This window comes from Chelonia mydas, chromosome 1 (assembly GCF_015237465.2).
Source record: "Chelonia mydas isolate rCheMyd1 chromosome 1, rCheMyd1.pri.v2, whole genome shotgun sequence".
Classification (NCBI taxonomy): Eukaryota; Metazoa; Chordata; order Testudines; family Cheloniidae; genus Chelonia; species Chelonia mydas.
The window spans coordinates 121,085,713-121,107,997 of NC_057849.1; the positions used below are offsets into that span (position 1 = coordinate 121,085,713).

Sequence of the window (22,285 nt, forward strand, 5' to 3'; positions counted from 1 at the left end):
ACCCCCACATCTTTCCATCACTGCCCAGCAATGAATTCTGCCCCCCAACCTCCAAATCGATCTTGTGCCCCAGCCCTCATCAGTTCTGTCCTCACCCTCCACCAGTCCAGCCCCCACCTCAGGCAATTCTGCTCCACGCAGGCCCCAACAGTTCTGACCCCCGCCCCCCAACCACCACCAGTTCTGCCCCCATCCCCACCTCACACCAGTTCTGCCCCCCCGCCCCAGCTTCCCACCCCTCACCTCTGCTTCTCCGGGGGTTCTTTCCCCTTCCCTACCCTGCAGGGCTGCAGTGAAGTCCCCACTCCCCTTTCAGACTTGGGGGTGGCTCCAGGGGCTTACATTTTAGCGTAGAAAGGTGGGAGCAGAGCCAACCTGTTGCTTATAGGAGGGGAGTGGGGGAGGAGAGGGAGATTGAGTTCTGGTTGGCTGTTCTGCCCCTGGAGGAGGCAGGGCAGTGAGACAGATGGCCAATCAGAAGGCAGCTTTCCCCCCTTCCTTCACCCTCCCCTGCCTTTACTCAGCAGGTCTGAAATTTGCTATCTTAACCTCGCTTTGGGGAATGGAATGTGACATACGCATAATATTTGAGAGGGGCCTCGTCCCGGAGTGCAGAAGTACAGAATGCAATCCGGCTCTGACACTCATTAAAATGCAAGGGACGGTTTCTTTGTTCCCAAGTGTAGCTTTTCAAAAAAATCTGCTGCACACCGATTGGGAAACACTGCAGTAAGGAATGAGTTGGGAGAAGGGAGGGGCCAGCATGCTGGTCTCCTCCTACATAGTGGGTCAGATGCCTGCAGATACTGTAAGGCATAAGAAAGCTCATGCAGTGTGCAGTCCCTGACTTAGCAAGGAGCAGACACCAGTAGGAGAAGGCAGCCGAATCTTCTGAGTCTAAGGAGTAAGTGGGGCCAGCAGAGGGAAATAAATTGCAACCCAGCCCCAGGAAAAGAGCTGGTGATTCCTGATAAGGAGGTGGATAATAATTGTTTGAATTACCTGCCACCAGGAGAAGACCTGGGCCTACTGCCATACGGAGAAGATACACAGAGAGAAATTGCCACCCAACTTCAGGAAGCAAGATAGGTGATAATAATTGTTTGCACTGCCCAGATCCAGGAGGAGAACTGGGGCTCCTGCCATGAGGAGAGGTTTAAAGACTGAGAGAAAATGAGGGGACTGGGCACAGAGTGTAAAGGGCATGCTTCAAAGTAACCCTGAGAGCTAGAAGTACCTTTTATTTATTTGGGACTTTTTGCAGGATTTTGTAGGATTTTTGTAATAACCAAGTCATAAGGAGAGTATTATTGAATCAAGTATGCCTGATGTGGAATTATTGGCTCCCGGATAAAGGAAACTGAGGCAGGGAGTACTGCAGCATCATCCTAATCCAGCAGGAGGAATTACAGTCAGGTATGCCCTACAACAGTGGGATAGGTGCAACAGTCCACAGCAGTTGCAGGAATTGCTGCATGTGAACATGGTGCACCTGAAATATGCTGTCTAATGTGCACCATTGCAGCTTTCTACAGTGCAAATTGTACTTTGTATCCTTAGTGTAGACAAGTTTTAACTGATCTGTGGAAATTAAAGGAAAAAAATGACATTGCCCACTTCAGCTGCAGCAGATAGCACAAGTCTGACTGTCTCCACTACCCCTAAACTGCAATGTCTTCTCTGCTTCTTAGCGAATGGATTTTGGAGCCAGAACTGAGATGCAACAGTTGTGTTTCACATCCTCCTGGGTGTTCTCTTTCCTCTCTACATAGAAATAAGGAACGTGGCAGAACGTAGCCTGTTGTATATCAGCTCTATGTCACATGGGGACTCTCTTGATATTGGGGGAATACCCCAAGGGCAGGTTTATAGTACCTTTGTCTGGCAGAACCAGAATAAAGGGGCTGTAGCTTGACCATAAATCATGTCTTCCAAGGTAGAAAAGACTTAAACTACTAATCTAAAAAATAAGAAGAACCCAACTCCACCACTCACATATACATTCTGTTTTGGAGGGGGTGGGGAAGGCCTTCACAAATCATAAATTAACAAAAAGGGGAACAAACACATTTCCCCCCTCTTTGTAGATTGCCTATAAGTGACAGCGAGAAAGTAGATGTAATTATTGGGGGGTTGCTCAGTACTGGAGTACAACAAACACAGTGCCAGGACCTGTGCCAGTTGTACTGTGACTCAGAGGCAAGCTCTGAAGGTGCTTCAGTAGCTAGGCCTTGGTAAGCACTAGCCCTCATTGGCCCTAATAACCACTCAGACACCTGGCTAAGGGAAAGGGTATTATACCAGGTCTTGCAAAAAAAGTTGCAGATAGTCTCGTGTGACGATTTCTTGGGGTGCCCAGGACTGTGAGTCACCTTGTTATCCACCAGTCTCCAAGGAGAGAGAGAGGCTTGCTGGTGCTTAACTAGGTATCAGCTCCATGATACCTCCAGTCTCTTAGCCACCCAAACAATGTCCTCTTATCTCTTACTTTGCTTTGCAGGTTAACAACAGGTGTACCCTAGTCCTTGAGTCCCTTTGAAGCATTCTCCTGTGATATCCAGCCCATCACTGGATACCACAGTTTTGCTATCTCCAAGAGAAAAGTGCACACACCAGACTGTTTGATTCATCTGAGGATCAGTTCTTATATACCATCACAGCACTGAGATATATTTATAGTGAAAACAATCATACGTTTATTATCAAAAGTTAAGATTTAAGAAATAGTGAGTAAGGATAATGGAAACAGAAAAATTACATAAAACAAAATCCATACACTCTTTCTGGAGACAAAACATAATTTTAATAGGCTAACCCAGCGGTTCTCAAACTGTGGGTTGGGACCCCAAAGTGGGTCGCAACCCCATTTTAATGGGGTCACTGGGGGTAGCATTAGACGTCCTGGGGTGGAAGCTTCAACCCTGGGTAGTGGGGCTCAGGTTACACTTTCCCTCGCCTGGGGCTGAAGCCCTTGAGCTTTGGCTTTGTCCCCCTGCCCAAGGTGGTGGGGCTTGGGCTTTGGCAAGCCTCAGGTGGGCTCTGGCTTTGGTCCCCCTTCCTGGGGTTGTGTAGTAATTTTTGTTGTCAGAAGAGGGTCGCGGACCAATGAAGTTTGAGAACTCCTGGACTAACCATCCGTCTAAAGCAGTCTATTCTTACCCAAAGCCTTCTTGCAGTGTTTCCAACCAAGGCTGGTTGGGATCCCGTTTTCACAAATGTAATCACACTGGCCACTTATTTCCTCAGATGCAGGGTAAATAAGTGTCCTTTCACTTTCTTCATATATCCCTCAAAATCCATTGTTTGTCCCCAGAGTTAGCATGATCTCCTCACACTGCCACCCTGGGTTTATTCCCTGGTGTGCTGACTTCACCTGTAAACAGAGCTTCCATTGTATTGGCTTACAATGCTTAATTTACATGTATCATAGTATATCAGGGTTGGAAGGGATCTCAGGACATCATCTAGTCCAACCCCCTGCTCAAAGCAGGACCAATCCCCAATTTTTGCCCCAGATCCTTAAATGGCCCCCTCAGGGATTGAGCTCACAACCCTGGGTTTAGCAGGCCAATGCTCAAACCACTGAGCTATTCCTCCCCCCATATGAACTGAGGCACACAGGTGAATAGACATCCTTTGTCTGGCAACCCTGCCTTGATTCAGACTTTTTTAGGAACACTTTTATTTTTGCATATATTTCACAACAGTCCTCGATGGGCCTGAGCTTTACAGATGCTAATCTGTATTCTCATTGCACATTCATTTATATTCTGCTTTTGCTTTCATCACTTTCTCCACATTTGTTTTAGAGCAAGGGCTGCCTCCTGCTCCAGCAAAAGCTTCCAAACCTTCTTAGGGCATTTCTACATGTACAGCACTGCAGTGATGCAGCTGCATCATTAAAGCGGCACCGCTGCAGCACGTGTGGTGAAGACACTCTGTGCCAGAGGTGGGCAAACTTTTTGGCCTGAGGGCCACACTGGGGTTGCAAAACTGTATGGAGGGCCAGGTAGGGAAGGCTGTGCCTCCCCGAACAGCCTGGCCCCCAACCCCTATCCGCCCCCACCCACTTCCAGCCTCCTGACTGCCCCCCTCAGAACCTACAACCCGTCCAAACCCCCCTGCTCCTTATCCCCTGATTGCCCCCTCCTGGGATCCCCCACCCCTAACTGCCCCCCCGGGACCCCACCCCCTATCCAACCCCCCTGCTCCCAGTCCCCCAACCCCTATCCACACCCCGGCCCCCCGACAGGCCCCCCTCGCCTATCCAACCCCCCCATTCCCCATCCCCTGACTTCCCCCCCCCGCAGAACCTCCGCCCCCTCGCCTATCCAACCACTCCCTGTCCCCTGACTGTCCCCTAGGACCCCCCACCCCTTATCTGCCCGGCTGGAGCGAGACACGCTGCCACTCTGCTCGGCAGGAGCTTGCAGCCCCGCTGCCCAGAGCGCTGGTGGTGCGGTGAGCTGAGGCTGCGGGGGAGGGGGGACAGCAGGGGAGGGTCCAGGGGCTAGCCTCCCTGGCCGGAAGCTATGGGGCTGGGCAGGATGGTCCCGCAGGCCAGGTGTGGCCAGCGGGCTGTAGTTTGCCCACCTGTGCTCTATGTCAACAAGAGAGAGCTCTCCTGTCAACATGATAAAACCACTTCCATGAGCAGCAGAAGCTATGTTGGCAGGAGAAGCTCTCACTGACATAGCTCTCACTGATGCACTTATGTTGGTGTAACTTATGTCACTGAGTGTTTTATTCACACCTCTGAGCAGCATAAATTATGCGGCAGAGTGACATAGCCTTAGGCAAATTTTAGCACATGTTGGGGGTGGGTGAGTTGCTACCACTTATAGATGTCTTCCGTTTCCACTCAACCCTTTCTAGATTTTGGTGTTTAATAACTATCTTAAATATTCTGTTCATTGTAAACCCTCTGGCTCGTTTCCTTTTCCGAAGCTCCTTCTTCTGGAATCGTTCTTTTTTCTGTTCCCTGTTCTTAAAATGACACAATTTGTGCAGTAATGTTTGACTTTCCAGGCTGAAATAATGTGCAATGTATTTATTAACAGGAGATCTAAAGAAACCACTGTGGGCAGAGTATTTCCCTGAGTGACTCACCTCTTTCCCCTTCACAGATTAAAGTTTCCTATCTGAGGGTTGTTTTCTGCTGGGATTTCCAGACTATAAAAACACCATTTGTGTCCTCAGATTTAGAAGGAGACAAGGTGGGTGAGGTAATATCAAACTTATATTCTGGACTCCTCTATTTTACAAGTAGACCTGGACATCTAAGCTTCCTCTGTCAACTGACAGAGCAGCTCCTCTTAATGGGTATCAATTGATTAATTGTATATGTATACTGTTAGCCCTTGGACCAAATCAGTCAGCCCTGGAACTGTGTGTTGACCTCAGAAGGGGCTAAATTCAGGTTCTCCACCCCCGCCCACATCTAGTCATCGGCCCATTTAGGTGGTGAGACAAGACATGACTGGTTGGTAAGGTGCAAGTAAGTGGGTTTATTAACTGAATACATGTGTACAAGTAAACAAGGACCCCCAACTTAACTAAAACAGTACAAAACAGGCTCGGTTGTCAATGGAAGGAATATGGCATAAAGCCAGAACCCCAAAGAAAAGAGGGATCCACAATAAGAGTAATGAGAGTAACCACACTACCATGTCTCATTGACAGGAGAAGATAGGCAGACCCCAAGGAAAGCAGGAATCAAGCTGACAGGGCACAGGATCAGGAACTTGGGAGACTCAGGAACCACGCAGGTGAACAGGTAAGTCGTTGGTCTTTCGCTGATCTTCAATCTTCTGTCTTCCACTCTTGACCCATGGTCATGTGTGTAGTATGCGAACCTACAGTTGATGATTACAGGTGCATGTGTGTGTGAGGTCCGGATGGAATAAGTTCAAGTTCTGCAGACCTGGTCTGTCTTGGGGGTTTCTAGCAGCTGTGCTCTTGTGTGGGCTACTGGACTGCTCCTCAGCTCAGTAGTACAGGTCCCAGTCAGGCTACTATCTTTGGCAGCCCTGAGGCAACAAGCAGCAAGTGGCAAGTAGCCCTGAAGGGTGGATGAATACCCCTTAAGTAACTTCATTGTTACTAGGCAGACTTTGAGTCACCTGACTCTCCCATTTTCCTGCACTTTTGGAAAAGGGCGCCAACTGTGGCATAAAGAATAGTACCAAATAATGAGGCCAAGAACAACAAAGTAGAAACCAGTATGGCCAACATAAAACCGTAGTTGGAAATTCTTCCCCAACAGCACATTCATTTCTACTGGCATTGACAGATGGGATTCCATAGGCTCCCTGCATCCCACCAGATTTTACATTCATTACTGGTAATGTAGCACTGTATATTAGAATATATATCTTAGCAGAAAATGCCTCGCTAGTCACAGGGGAGAAAAAGACCAAAGGGCAGATCCTCAGTTGGTGTAAATTGGCATAGCTCCACTGACTACAGTGAAACTATGATATTTTATGCCAGCTAAGGATCTGCACCCAAATCCCTTTCCGGCTGCTTCTGATAATATCATAGAACAATAAGAAATTAGGACATTGAGAAAGATTTTGGAATTGTCTGCACTAAAAGAAATCTTTAAAAAAAGAAATAGTTAGGGCCTGATCCTCAAGTGTGTTGCTAAGCACTCACAATTCCTATTGAAACCAGTGGACAATGCTCAGGCATAAGACCTAGGCCCTGATTCTCCACTGCCTTATGCTTTTGGGTAGTCATTTACACCAATGCAAAGTGAGTGCAAAAGGAGCAAATACCATGATTTGAATGGTGCAGAATTAGGTGCATAAAGAGCAGAAAATAAAAGCTACACAGATATATTTAATTTTAAAAAATTCAAACTGGTACAAATAAATATTGAACTTCAAGTGAAGAAAGCCAATTTAAAAGAGTAACAAACAGCTGTGGCCTCTTCATAATACCCAGCTGTTGTCTCCCACTGCATGACAATATCAGAAGTTTTCCGCACCGTTGTTTTCCCATGTGGTTCTGTTTGAAAGAATCCTTTTCATGGCTCACAGGAGAAGCCCAAATAGATTTGAACAAATTCCAAAGAGCATGATCTACTGCCTGTATTACTGTCGCTGGTACGTGCAGGCAATCAGCAAATGTGAAGTCAATTCAGAAACTCTGCTGGTGTGAAAAATGTCTTGTCTATTGTTGTGGAGACATTTCTAATATCGCATTGTGACAACAGAGAATAATATAGTAAAGGGTTTTTCTGTACCGTAGAACCACAATGTCTAGCCGGGGCCCCAGTGCGTCTATTTTTTAAACTAATTTCCAGGCATAGAATGGGACACATATTGTCCGTAGAGCTGTCAAGCGATTAAAAAAATGAATCACAATTAATCATGTGATTAATCGCACAGTTAAACAATAATAGAATCCCATATATTTAAATATTTTTGGATATTTTCTACATTTTCAAATATATTGATTTCAATTACAACACAGAATGCAAAGTGTATAGTGCTCACTTTATATTTACTTTTTATTACAAATATTTGCACAGTTAAAAAAAATAGTATTTTTCAATTCCCCCATGACAAGTACTGTAGTGCAATCTCTTTATAATGAAAGTTGAACGTATAAGTGTAGAATTATCTGAAAAAAAAAAAAACCTGTATTCAAAAATAAAACAATGTAAAACTTTAGCGCCTACAAGTCCAATCAGTCCTACTTCAGCTAATCACTCAGACAAACAAGTTTGGTTACAATTTGCAGGAGATAATGCGGCCTGCTTCTTGTTTACAATGTCACCTGAAAGTGAGAACAGGCATTTCCATGGCACTGTTGTAGCCAGCGTCGCAAGATATTTACTTGCCAGATGCGCTAAAGATTCATATGTCCCTTCATGCTTCAACACAATTCCAGAGGACATACGCCCATGCTGATGATCAGTTCTACTCAATAACGATCCAAAGCAGAGTGGACCGACGCATGTTCATTTTCATCATCTGAGTCAGATGCCACCAGCAGAAGGCTGATTTTTCTTTTTTGGTGTTTTGGGTTCTGTAGTTTCTGCATCTGAGTGTTGCTCTTTTAAGACTTCTGAAAGCATGCTCCCCACCTCGACCCTCTCAGATTTTGAATGGCACTTCAGATTCTTAAAACTTGGGTTGAGTGCTGTAGCTATTTTTAGAAATCTCACATTGGTACCTTCTTTGCATTTTGTCAAATCTGCTGTGAAAGTGTTCTTAAAATGAACATGTGCTGGGTCATCATTCGAGACTGCTATAACATGAAATATATGCCAGAATGTTGGTAAAACAGAACAGGAGACATAAAATTCTCCCCCAAGGAGTTCAGTCACAAATTTAATGAACGCATTATTTTTTTAATGAGTGTCATCAACATGGAAGCATGTCCTCTGGAATGGTGGCCGAAGAATGAAGGGGCACATGAATGTTTAGCATATCTGGAATGTAAATACCTTGCAACGCTGGCTACAAAAGTGCCATGCGAATGCCCGTTCTCACTTTCAGGTGACATTGTAAATAAGAAGCAGGCAGCAGTATCTCCCATAAATGTAAACAAACTTGTTTGTCTTAGCGATTGGCTGAACAAGAAGTAGGATGGAGTGGAGTTGTAGGCTCTAAAGTTTTACATTGTTTTGTTTTTGAGTGCAGTTATGTAACAAAAGAAAAATCTACATTTGTAGGTTAAACTTTCACAATAAATATATTGCACTACAGTACTTGTATGAGGTGAGTTGAAAAATACTATTTTAAAATAATTTTTACAGTGAAAATATTTGTAATAAAAATAATATAAAGTGAGTACTGTATACTGTATTCTGTGTTGTAATAGAAATCAATATATTTGAAAATGTAGAAAAACATCCAAAATATTTAATAAATTTCAATTGGTATTCTATTGTTTAACAGTGCGATTAATCGTGATTAATTTTTTTAATCGCGATTAATTTTTTGAGTTAATCACATGAGTTAACTGTGATTAATTGACAGCCCTAATTGTCAGGATATTAAATAATTACAATCAAGAACCAGAGAAGTATCAGAGATTAGTTTGAGTTTGTCAACATGATAACAATTGCTAATGAACCTCAAGCTAGTGACATAACTGGTGTGTAATAGGTTAAATTGTGTAACTATTTGGTTTATAGAAAAGGAGTACTTGTGGCACCTTAGAGACTAACCAATTTATTTGAGCATGAGCTTTCGTGAGCTACAGCTGTAGCTCACGAAAGCTCATGCTCAAATAAATTGGTTAGTCTCTAAGGTGCCACAAGTACTCCTTTTCTTTTTGCGAATACAGACTAACACGGCTGTTACTCTGAAACCTATTTGGTTTATGAAACCTCCACTGATTTAATGTCATTCAAACATTGGGGCCAAATTCTACACCTACATTCTGAAAATCCCTTTTGAAATCAATGAGGATGAAGTCAATGGATTTACAAAGAATGCAGTTTAGCAAAGAATTTGGCCCCCAAACTATTATCAGAAGAAAATACTTATTATTTGCATCTTATTTTTAAAGAAACATTTTAAATGTGTCATGACTGTCATTGCATTCCATTCTGCACAAACTGACATTTGTTTTCTAAAATGTGGTTGGCTTGCATATTTCATCCTGAATTTTTAATTTAATTACTAGGGGAGGGATCCTGCAAATGCTTACTGCCAAACATAGTGCTTACAACTGTAGCAGTTTCATTACCACTAGGGGGAGTATTCAGTAGTAAAGCACTATGTTGGAAGTATAACCATTTGAAAGTTTTGGCTAAAAGCGCAGGAACTTTTATTAATCTAAAATTGATTACTTATAGTTGAATTATATTGTCACTGATTGATAATGCCTCATGATGGCACCATTTATGTAATATATTAAGATATAAAATTCAAAATGTAACAAATTATAGTAAAAAAAATTACTGGCAAAGTAGAATACAAAGGTCTTGGCATACAGGGAAAAATGTCCAAAGAGAAATGTAAGTATTTCTTCTGCATTTAGTTATTCTGAAATCTGAGTTGATCAAGTAAATGGATTTTTTTTTTCTTGTGATAGTGAAGATTTTATTGATCCAGTGTGATTTAATAGTGCTCAGTAATTACAGCCAGAATGTGAGCTATGTTACATCACATATCAATATTTCCACTTTAATCGTGTGGGTGAGCTGTCTGTATAAATTCTTTCTCTGACAGCAGCTCCATGTGTTTTGTTCTGTATTTTACTATTTATATACAGTTTGGATTCAATCCTTCAAGGTGCTGAGCACTCTGACCCTGTTCCAGTAAAGCATTTCAACATGTGCTTAACTGAATTGGGTTCAGAGTGCTCATCCCTCTGTAGAATTGAGCCCCTTTCAAGGTCCTTTTCTGTTAACCTTCCTCACACCAGTAATCTTTACTTGCACAAAGAGTCCCCGTGATGTCAGTGGGAGCACTCCCGCACACGGGCAGCGGGTATAATAGACCTGCAGCCGCTGCCGTGGGACACTAGGCTGGGGCTGCTTGGGCTGGGGCTCGGGTTGGTTGGCCAGCTGGGGCTGGCCCAGGGCTCCTCTGGCAGCGCGGGGGGTGGAGTGGCAGTTTGGGGTTCCAGCCGGCCCAGGCCTTCTCTGGCCACAAGAGGCAGATGGGTGGGGGGGGCCTCAGAGCTTCAGCCACGTGGGGGTAGGGCCTCGTGCGGAAGGGACGGGGCTGCAGGACTAGCCTCCCGAAGGGGGAGATCCACCTGCCGCCCATGATCCTATGAAAAAGGATTGCTCACATGAGTAATACTTGCAGGATCAGGCATTATATTTTAAAACGTATAGGTGATTTCCCCCTTGCATTTTAGGTATGGTCTTCATGATGTGTTCATGAAATACTCAGGTTGTAGGTTTTCTGGGGATTTTACTATAGTTATCTAAAATATGTGTAACCCACTCAGTGTGTTGCTCTGCCCCCCTAGGGGTGACTGGGCCATGTATAGAGTGCCATACTGAGAGTTATGGCTTATTTCAACAATCTCTAATGCACTAAGCCCCTCTTTTTGTCCTGTGACTGCACAGGTGTTAATGGGCCACTCTACCTTGAATGGTCCCTTACAATGTGTGCTAACTACTTAGGCTATATAATCTGTTCCACACATATGTAAAGTCCTCAGAGCAGAAGTGGCAGATGGTCCCTAAAAGTGTGTGTGTGAGGGGGGCGGGGTGGAATGCACACAGGTGCCTGAACTGTGGTCCTGCCCCCTGTGCTGCCCCTTCTCCCTGAGGCCCCGCCTTTGTGATTTCACAAGTTTATGAGTGTCCATTTCTCATAATAAGGATTTCCTTGTTTGGACACAGTCTTGGAGTACTTGTGGCAGTTCTGCCTGTGAAGGGCATTCGGGAAGGGTGCATTTAGTTTTCCCAGATTTCTAGGTGTGGGTTTAAGCCAGTTTAGTTGTTTGTGAAGAAGGATCCTAAAAATATTGAACCCAACTCTTTTTTCTGCTATTATCCTCCTGGCAGAAATGTTGCATAAGGACTGTAGGCCTCAAAAAAGTACACATCACCACTTGTTTCTAATTTTTCATTATGTACATCTAACTTGTTCTATCCCTTCTCCACAAGCTCACACAAGACACAAAAGTAGAAAATTCATCTGGAGAAAGGCCTATTTTGTCCTTCTCAGTGACACAGTACAGTCTTCATTTTGATTTCCCATATACCTATGTAACTTCACCAATTTCAGTGGGGTATTCCTGGTTTGTACTAACAGTGAGATCAGAATCAAGCCCTAGATACGTTTTTAGAGGGGAATCTTCATCCTCTACCCTCATGTCCTCATACAGTCCCATACCCTTCTCTCAAGCTTGTCATCGTACTGCCTATTTAGTTTCCTTTTCGTACTCCCATTTCAGTGCCTTTTATGTCAACCTATTTGCCTAAAATCCCCTTCCCACACTAACCTATGCAAAATAGATTAGACAGAGGAATGCATGCCATTCATATAGTTCCCTATGAGTCAGAGATCATCTGAGCTGACAAAACAAACACATATGGAGGAGTTAAAAAAAAAAACCCTCTCATCTGCCCAAGATTATTGTTAGGATGCAACATATAATTGCTGAGAAATGTATGGCTACATAAATTCTTCTAGAGGAAATGGGTGTGCAGGCAACATGTATTTATTTTAGTGTTGTTCAGAGATTTAATGTGTGAGATTCAAGTTTGTTTGTTTTTTAAATGCAGCTGGCTAGGCTAACCCTGGGCAGACGTGACCCTGTGACTGTAGGAGGACTATAATTCCCACCAGAAGAGGATCTTAAAGTGTTGTTTGTAGTTTTCATGGTCTTGTGAAAAAAGGAAGGGCATTTGTTTCAGTGTTTGCAGAGGACTCTTAATTACAGGCAAATCACTCAGGCAGTTGTTAATGCCAGCCATCTCGGGACTAACAGCTGCGCTGACAAAGCAACCATCAAATCTATTTCCATTATTTCTGTAAGGGAAACACTGAATTTGGGTGTGTGGGTGGGTGAAAGTCGAAGAGCTTTTTGGGCACTCAGGTTTTTAAAAAGTACAATATAACAACTGGACTTGATTCTGGAGGACCTTCACATGCACAATTCCTATTGACTTGAAGGTGTGATTCACTTGTGGACAGGTAGCAGGATTCCAAATCCCTTACATAGACTGTTGGGACTGAGAAAGGAAGAAAAGGGGAGTTTGTATTCCAGTGTTTCTTTGTATGCCTTTTAGTTCTGAGTGCTTTAAACCTTGAGAGATCCACAACACCCGGTGCAAATACTTCAAGGAAATATCTCACTGGAAAAAAGTCAGTTTATTTTCTTGGTACCTCCACCTCTTCAAACACAGGTACAATAACCCTGTGTGTCTCTGTGCACTTTGGGGTATTCTTTTTCCCATCAGTTCATCTGGTTGATGTAAATTTCCCTATCTTGGGGTTAGCATTTCTTTTAATTCATATTCTCTAAGTGCACATTCATTTTCAAATGAAAATCTTGTAATTAGTGCAACACCATTTCAAAGAGGAAATTGGAGGGGGAGGGCAGGAGGGAACTGCAAGACAGTGTGAACTTCCTGCTGTTTGTGATAAGTGCTCTGTAACCATAGTCTTTAGAGAAAGCAAGAAAAAGGTGACTGTGTGCAGCTTGTCAAATTTACGTTTAACCTCTTCTTTACTTTCCTGGCACATTCAAGACAGGAGGGCATGGGCAGCAGGTGAACCAGCAGTTGGGGAAGGCTAGCTCTCTCCCCCTCCACCCAAAGCCCCTCTCCTCCTGTTTTGCCCCCTCCCCCGCTGGAGCCCAGAGTGGCTGAGCCCCACCACAGCCCCTGGACCCCCTGCCCCAGGCCAGCACCCCCAGCCCTGGAGCACCAGGCAGGCTGTCAAGGTTCCTTCCCCACTCTGAACTCTAGGGTACAGATGAGGGGACCTGCATGAAAACCTCCTAAGCTTACTTTTACCAGCTTAGGTTAAAACTTCCCCAAGGTACAAACTATTTTACCTTTTGCCCTTGGACTTTATTGCCGCCACCACCAAACGTCTAACAGGGTTTATTATTGGGAAAGAGCCATTTGGAAACGTCTTTCCTCCCAAAATCCTCACCAAAACCTTGCACCCCACTTCCTAGGGAAGGCTTGACAAAAATCCTCACCAATTTGCATAGGTGACCACAGACCCAAACCCTTGGATCTTAAGAACAAGGAAAAAAGCAATCAGTTTCTTAAAAGAAGAATTTTAATAGAAGTAAAAAGAATCACCTCTGTAAAAATCAGGATGGTAAATACCTTACAGGGTAATTAGATTCAAAACATAGAGAATCCCTCTAGGCAAAACCTTAAGTTACAAAAAGACACAAAGACAGGAATATCCATTCTATTCAGCACAGCTTATTTTCTCAGCCATTTAAAGAAATCAGAATCTAACGCATATCTAGCTAGATTACTTACTAAGTTCTAAGACTTCATTCCTGTTCTGTCCCTGGCAAAAGTATCAGACAGACAGACCGACCCTTTATTTCTCCCCCCTCCAGCTTTGAAAGTATCTTGTCTCCTCATTGGTCATTTTGGTCAGGTGCCAGCGAGGTTGTCTTAGCTTCTTAACCATTTACAGGTGAAAGGGTTTTTCCTCTGGCCAGGAGGGATTTTAAAGGTGGTTACCCTTCCCTTTATATTTATGATACAGGCGGCACCACCGCAGCACCCCCAACTGGAACACCAGGTAGGCACCAGCCCTAGCTGCCCCAAGTTCTGGCGGCAGGCTGTCCAGCCCAAGCCCCAGCCTGGGCCACAAAAGAGCAGGAACTCACAGGCACTCCTGGAGGTGGAGCATGGGCAGGGCACACCAAGTCGTTTGGGGAGGCTCAGCCTCCCCCCGCCTATTATACCCACCGCCCATGCAGGAGGGACCTGATTCTCCACCCTTTTACCAAGATTGACACAGCATAATCCCATCCATTTCAATGGAGTTACACTGGTGTAAAACTGAAGTGAAAGAGTGGAGAATACCCATATCTTTAACTGTGTCAAGTATTTCAGGAAAAAATCCTGCACTAGCAGGAGAATGAACTAGATGATCTATTCTAACAGACCTTTTTATTTGGTTATTCAACGTAAGTCCTGCCTCATTTTTACCTTTTCCCATAAAAATACCATACTATTTCCTCCCATCCCCCAGCCAAAATAAATGCTCTCTAGAGCCAAATAATGGCAGCCCCAGTATGAGTATATTGGTGGTGAAAACGTACAAGGAGCCCCTGTCCTCCAGGGCTCCTGTGCAGCATTTTCCAAGCACATTGTATATGATAAGGGAGAAGGAACCAGAGAGACAGTGACGGCCAGAGGAGGCATGTGGGGGTAATATTACTGTTGTTCACATGCGCACAGGAGGGGTGGGAGGGGAGTAGAGATTGTCTGAAAAATTCTGATGAAACCCTATCCTGTCAGAACATGTGGTTCAGTTGAAATCAAAATGCTTTGCAAAATCAGCTTGATTTTGCCAGAATTTAGTTTTAGAAGAAAACCAGGGGGGAAAAGTTCCAACATTGTTGAGATGTCCCATTTTGACGTTTTTGGAATGAAGCATTTTGATTTTGTTTTGAAAGGACTTATTCTGTGTTATAATATAATGCAATATTTAAAAAAAGTCAAAATCAAAACAAAGTGTGTAGGGTAAAATCTTTTATTGGATCAGCTTCTATTAGTGAGAGAGACAAGCTTTGGAGCCACACAGAACCCTTCTTCAGGTCTGGGAAAGGAACTCCCAGCATCACAGCAAAATGCCAGGTGGAACAGATTGTTTAGTGTAAGTAGTTAGCACATATTGTAAGAGATCATTCAAGCCAGAGTGGGCCATTAACACCTGCAGTCATAGAACAAAAATGGATATTTACAGACTGTTGTAATAAGCCATAAATCCAGTCTCTCTGTTCAATCCATGATTTTTAGTGTTTAGCAGAGTTATGAATTTAAGCTTCCAGGCTCATCTTTTGAAAGTGTTGTGCAGGTTTCCTTGGATTATGAGGACTGATCGATCAGACAGAGTGATTGCTTTGAAAAAAGTGTTCACCCACAGGTGATAGGGTTTTTTTTTTGTCTTTTAGCATTTTCCTGTGTGAGTTCAAGAGTGTAGTGATTGTCTGGTTTCACCCACATAGTTGTTATTGGGGCATTTAGTGCATTGGATGGAGGTATTACCTCACCCACTTTGTCTCTCTTCCTGTACCCAACACGGCTATAACTGCAGAACCACTGCTTGTATCCTCAAGGCTGAGCTAAATGGAATTGCAAGAGAATATGAGAAATGGCTGCTGATTCCCTGCTCAGTTAGAAGCAAAATACATCCCCCAGCTCCACATCATTCTTCATCTTCCAGTAGGGAATGTCCTGTGCCTGGAACAGATGTGAAAAATGGTGGTCATGTTTACTGCTCTGCAGCTGCAATGAGCTCAGCCATGCACACATGTTTCTCTATTGCTAGACCATCTCCACACACCACAGTTTGGCTGGTACTACTTGGCATTTTTCTCTGCTTTCTTAAGGCAGCTGAATTTGAGCTGCTGGCTTAAAGCATCTCTGAAAATTGACTGCTAGGTGTCTTAAGTACCCTAAAACTAAGATGCCAAAAAAATCAGTTTTGAAAATGTTAGCCTAAGTGATTTGCCCAAATCAGTGGCAGAGCCCACAAGTAGAAGTCAGGAGTCCTGAATCCCAGCCCCTTGGTCCCCTTGAAACATGCAGTCATGGTCTCATTCCAGAAGTCTCATTATTCACTTTTATTTAATGAAAAACTGCTTCGCAATGGTTAGCAACCCATCTTCCAAATTAAATCCATTTCAATAAACAGTTCAAAGTTAAATAAGTAAAGGTCCAGTGTGCCTTGTATTACACATAAACCCTATACTTGATTAACAGATTAAAAGGAGGGATACTTAAAAAATTCTTGCAGCACAGAGGAACATAACTGAGTATTATCAAAGTCAGGCTTAGGCCACTGCAGTCCTTGTCAAACTCAATTCCCAGGTGTCCCTCTTAAAAGCAGGTCTTCATATGGTGTTAGTTTTCATGATCCCGGGATAAGTGTAAAGGCCCCTATTTTGACATTTGCAGAGGGTCCTATATTATTGCTATTTTTGTGTTACAGTAGCACCTAGGGTTTGTCTACATTGCAATGTAAGCCCAGGCTCAGACTCAGGCTCAAGCCAATCCCTGTCTCCTTCTGTCTACACACAAATGGAGGAGAAGAAGGTGATCAGGAACAGTTAACATGGATTCACCAAGGACAAGTCATGCCTGACCAACCTGATTGCTATCTATGATGAGATTACTGGCTCTGTGAATATGAGGAAAGCAGTGGACGGGATATACCTTGACTGTAGCAAAGCTTTTGTTATAATCTCCCACAGTATTCTTGCCAGCAAGTTAAAGAAGTACGGATTGGATGAATGGACTATTAAGGTGGATAGAAAGCTGGCTAGATCGTCAGGCTCAACGAGTAGTGATCAACAGCTCAATGTCTAGTTGGCAGCCAGTATCAAACGGAGTGCCCCAGGAGTCAGTCCTGGGGCCGGTTTTGTTCAACATCTTCATTAATCATCTGGATGATGGGATGGATTGCACCCTCAGTAAGTTCACAGATGACACTAAGCTGGGGGGAGAGGTAGATATGCTGGAGGGTAGGGATGGGATACAGAGTGACCTAGACAAATTGGAGGACTGGGCCAAAAAAAAATCTGATGAGGTTCAACAAGGACAAGTGCAGAATCCTGCACTTAGGACAGAAAAATCCCATGCACTGCTACAGGCTGGGGACTGACTGGCTAAGCGGCAGTTCTGCAGAAAAGGACCTGGGGATTACAATGGACGAGAAACTGGATATGAGACAACAGTGTGCCCTTGTTGCCAAGAAGGCTAACGGCATATTGGGCTGCATTAGTAGGAGCATTGCCAGCAGATTGAGGGAAGTGATTATTCCCCTCTATTCAGCACTAGTGAGGCTACATCTGGAGTATTGCGTCCAGTTTTGGGCCCCCCACTACAGAAAGGATGTGGACAAATTGGAGAGAGTCCAGTGGAGGGCAACGAAAATGATTAGGGGGTTGGGACTCATGACTTACGAGGAGAGCCTGAGGGATCTGGGTTTATTTAGTCTGTAGAAGAGAAGAGTGAGGGGGGATTTGATGGCAGCCTTCAATTACCTGAAGGGGGGTTCCAAAGAGGATGGAGCTTGGCTGTTCTCAGTGGTGGCCGATGACAGAACAAGGAACAATGGTCTCAAGTTGCAGTAGGTTGGATATTAGGAAAAACTATTTCACTAGGAGGGTGGTGAAGCACTAGAATGGGTTACCTAGGGAGGTGGAGGAATCTCCATCCTTAGAGGTTTTTAAGGCTTGCCTTGACAGAGCCCTGGCTGGGATGATTATTTGGGGTTGGTCCTACTTTGAGCAAGGGGTTGGACTAGACGACCTCCTGAGGTCTCTTCCAACCCTAATCTTCTATGATTCTATGAAATCTGACTCATGCCAGTAAGCCCTCTGGGTCCAGGCCCTAGAACCCAGCACAAGGGGTAGTTCTGAGCCCGAGTCCCACTATGACTTGGATTCACAGTGTAGTGTGGACACAGCTTGAGCCCAGGTCCTGCAGACTTGTGTCCTCCAGCACTATCCCACAATCCCATCTGGCAGATGTGGGGCAGGTGACACCAAGATGCTGGTGTGCATTCTGCCATTGGTAGATATATGTTGCTACCTGCAGCTTGTAATAAATTTTGCATTGGGTCATAAGTCAGAAATCTGTTCCACTCATATATGAATAAAAAACATCAAACAAACTTACCAGGCTCTGGGGCTACTTCTGCCTCTTCTGGTTTTGCTGACAGTTCTACAGCGGGCTGCTCCTGGCGGGTGGGAGGAGGGTGGAAGAGGTCAAAATGGAGAGCGGGAAGCAAAAATAGCAGTTAAGCATTTAAAATTACTTTTTTACTTGGTGCTTGCACATTCCTACAAAGATGTGCTGGGGTGTTGGAAGGCAGTATAAGGTTATTTCTTTTAGTTCATCACACTATACAAAGCAGCCATGCCACAGCATAATGAGTCACTTGTAAACAGTAAAACTACCATGGGGAGGGTGAAGTGTAGTGCAATGACTGAAATACACCTGAGGGGTTGTATGCAGTCCAGAAATGTGCAGTTCTTTGAGTGTTTGTTTTATCATGTGTGTTTGCCTGTAGTCCATAGGTAAATGGGGAAGGTTCTGTTGTTGGGGTCACCACCCGCAATTCTGTCTTGTGGCCTGACTTAGTTCCCCCTGTTAAAGCCACACCTTGCTCTGTGGGACATATGCCAGTACTTGCCCTGGCCATGTCCTATTTGCTGCCCTGGGACTCCACTTCTTCACTGACTGGAGTTTTCTTAATCCTTGCCCAGTTCCTGCTTCAGCTGGGTCAGGACCCAGGTTTGGTTCTAGCCTGTTGTTGTGTATCTCCATGATAGGAGGTAATTCATAGAGTACCTAAGATACCCATTTGACCACCCTGTACAGTCCCTTGTACTTCTGTTGTAACTTGGCACTCAAACTCCTCTTCTTTCTGAGATCCCTGACCCAAACTAGCTCACTCCCCTTGTATATCTGCTTAACACCTGCTCAAGTAATACCTTAGCAACAGTCTATGCCTTGTGGTCAGGCAGTGATTAAGCAGATTACTTCTCGTTGTGGACATAGGCTCCCACAAAGAAGTAGTGACTGTGACTGCCTCTCAGTGAGAGGTAGAGGTTCCAGAATATCCATAGCTACCCTCTCCAACCATGCCATGGGTGCTCTGAGTGTAGTATGTACTGTCTTATGGGCCCCACAGGTATAGCAAGACTTTACCCAATCCTTAACAGATCTACCCCATCCAGGCTGATGACCCTTTGCATAAGCGTCTCTATCCCCAGAAGTCCCACAGTCTTGTTGCTATATAGCGCCTTCAGAATCTCAGGCACCAATCCTCTTGGGACCACTAGGTGAGTGTAACGGCCCATGTTCTCCACAGCCTTTGAGTGGCTAACCAGAAGCCCTTGCTGTAGGTGTAAGTGAGGCCAGGCTTCTCTGTATTGGCGTATACCTGGATCTGCCTGTACCTCTTCTGGCAGATCTGACAGTCTTTCTTCCTTCCAGTGCTACCTGTTCCTTGTCCTTTCTATCCCAAGACCAGCCAATCGACTCCCAGAAAATGGAAGCAACCACCCTGATTCAAGTACAGCCGCCTGGCATTTAACACTTCCATTTTATTCTGACCACCAAGCTGTAAACAGAGTGAACTGTCTCCTGTGTTTGATGTGGCCACCAAAAAGTAGTAGTCTTTTGCAAAGCACACTGAGATCTGGTCAAGGGTCCATAACAATAAACCTTTTGTTCTTAAGTCTAAATTAGTGTAGGTTATTTAAAATGTGACATACACCTCTACCCCGATATAACGCTGTCCTCAGGAGCCAAAAAATCTTACTGCGTTAAACCGTGAAACCGCGTTATATCGAACTTGATTTGATCCACCGGAGTTCACAGCCCTGCCGCCCCCGAGCGCTGCTTTACCGTGTTATATCCGAATTAGTGTTATATATCGGTCGGATTATATCAGGGTAGAGGTGTATTTCAAACCTCCCTACATATAAATATATATTCCTTCAGGGAGTCACCAAGTAAATGCTGCCTTTATTTTCTTGGCACATCTTGTTTTTATTAGTGACAAGGCTGCGTGGTCATATGATCACAAAGTTCTGGTTAGAATATTAATAAAATAAATATATTAGGCTAAAATTGTCCCCGGGCTTGCAAGATATGTTCTATCCAGGATGCAAAACGTGTGCTCAGTCCTTCCTGTGAGTTGCTGAGAGCCTTTAACTCTCACAAAAACAAAAGACAGGGAGTTGAGGGTGCTCAGTACCTTGCAGGATTAGTCCACTAAGCCTTTGAAATATTACATACATTGTATGTAGCAGCAATAAGACATCAATATTACTAAAATCTAAAGACCCAGTTCAAAAATGTCAGGCATATCATTGCACAAGTATTTTAATATCTATAAAAAACAACCAGAGCACTGTGAGCCAAATTTGCATTTCACAGCTAAAAATCAATGCCTCTCTGCACAGCTATGAGAACACATCAGAATAACAATAAGATACTTTGGCATATTAATACATTTTAAAAACATTATGTAAAACCTCCCTTGCTTTTTCAGATGAAATCTTGTAGAGACAGCTCTCTATTTATGCTGGTTAAGCCTGTCACATATCTCCTATAAATCTATCTCTACTAATTACAAAGCTGCAATGAGTGAGGATTTTAATATTTATTATTTAATTTAATATTTCAATGTAATTACTAATGCAGATCCCCAATGCTGCAGACTTATCTGCAAGCTGCATCTGCACCTGGGTGGAACTACACTGACTTTTGATGGGCCTCTGCTCGAATGGATCAGCTTGCAGGATCGGGGCCTTAATTACTGCCACAGTGCATTGTAGTAACTAAGGCCTCAAAATTATGGGTTATGACTGTTTTAAGAATTGACAGGTATCAAGGCCTTTTGGAAAATATAGAACAGAGCACTGAGACAATAAAAAACTAAGGTCTAACAGCTAGATTCCTTCAATAAGTCTGAGAAAACTCAGAGTTTATTGCAGTCTTTTGCAAGAGTGTACTGCTGGTGCTTCTAAAGAGACTTCCTGTCTTTAATCTCTTTGAATGAAGGAATTAAAAATCATATTACATTAATATCTAACATTGCTATTAGATGTGCCAGATGCTTATTAAAATGGGAATCAATATTAATTAAAATTTGCATAAAAGGGAAGTCAGCTATAAGTGATACAGCTTTGGAGAATATGTTGTGAACTTTAATGACAGGGTTTACCTCGTGGGCAGTCCTGGTGAGGGGGTGGTAAAGAAGACTTTATTTTTGATACAGTGAAGTAGTGTGGCTAATGTTTTCAATCAAGCATGCTTATGCTATCAATTTAGTAAATTCGTCTGTGTTGAAAGAGGCAGTAAATAAAAAACTGAAACCAAATAGTGTATTTATAAGGACACTTGACCACAGAGTGGAATAAACAGAAATGTAACTGGTTAATAATGCCTGGACTCAGCTCAGCTGTACATACCAAAGTCTTACCATTATTGTTAAAACAAGGAGAACACAAATGGAAGATTTATATAGCTGTTTGGGCTTGCTGCAGAACAGTTCTTGAAGTGACTTTGCATTATATAATGGACTGTTAAAACAAGTTTAAAGAGCATCAAAGAATTTGGAGGGACTTTCTATCAGTTATAGGAATTTTAAACTGGACATTTTGACAGCTAGCAGGGTTGATGGAGACACTGAAACATGAGCCAGCACAGAGCCCACAGAAAGTGATTTTCAGAGGTAAATTGCTGACCAGAGCAAACCAGCCTGTGTTCAAGGTATGTCCCAAGATGGTTGTACCAACAGTTATGGCCTAACTGGTCCTACACAGGCTGGTGTGTTACATAAAGAGACTGGAAAATTTCAGTCCCAGTTGCAAGAATGCAAAAGTTGATATCTTGTTTTCTGTTGGGATGGTGAGAGAGGACTATTTGCATTTTGGATGGACATTTCAAATCTTTGGAAGAAGCATGGGTCACTGTAGCGGGGTGGTCACCCACTCCTGCCCTGAAGGGCTTGAAATCAGCCCTGGGAGAGGGTTGCTCCTGGGAAAAGCAGCAAGCCTTGGCTGATTGGGAGAAACAGCTGCAGCCACGCCCCAATCAGGGCCCAGCTGGCCTTTATAAGAGGGCAGTGGG

General features: G+C 43.8%; 1 long non-coding RNA gene across 1 annotated transcript; it reads left to right on the plus strand.

Annotated features, from left to right (window-relative positions):
• Positions 1-4,902: 4,902 nt before the first annotated feature.
• Positions 4,903-21,931, plus strand: LOC122464002. The gene is made up of 3 exons (XR_006287815.1): positions 4,903-5,225; positions 5,683-5,776; positions 21,795-21,931. It is a non-coding gene; the product is annotated as an uncharacterized LOC122464002 (long non-coding RNA).
• The last annotated feature ends 354 nt before the right edge of the window (positions 21,932-22,285 follow it).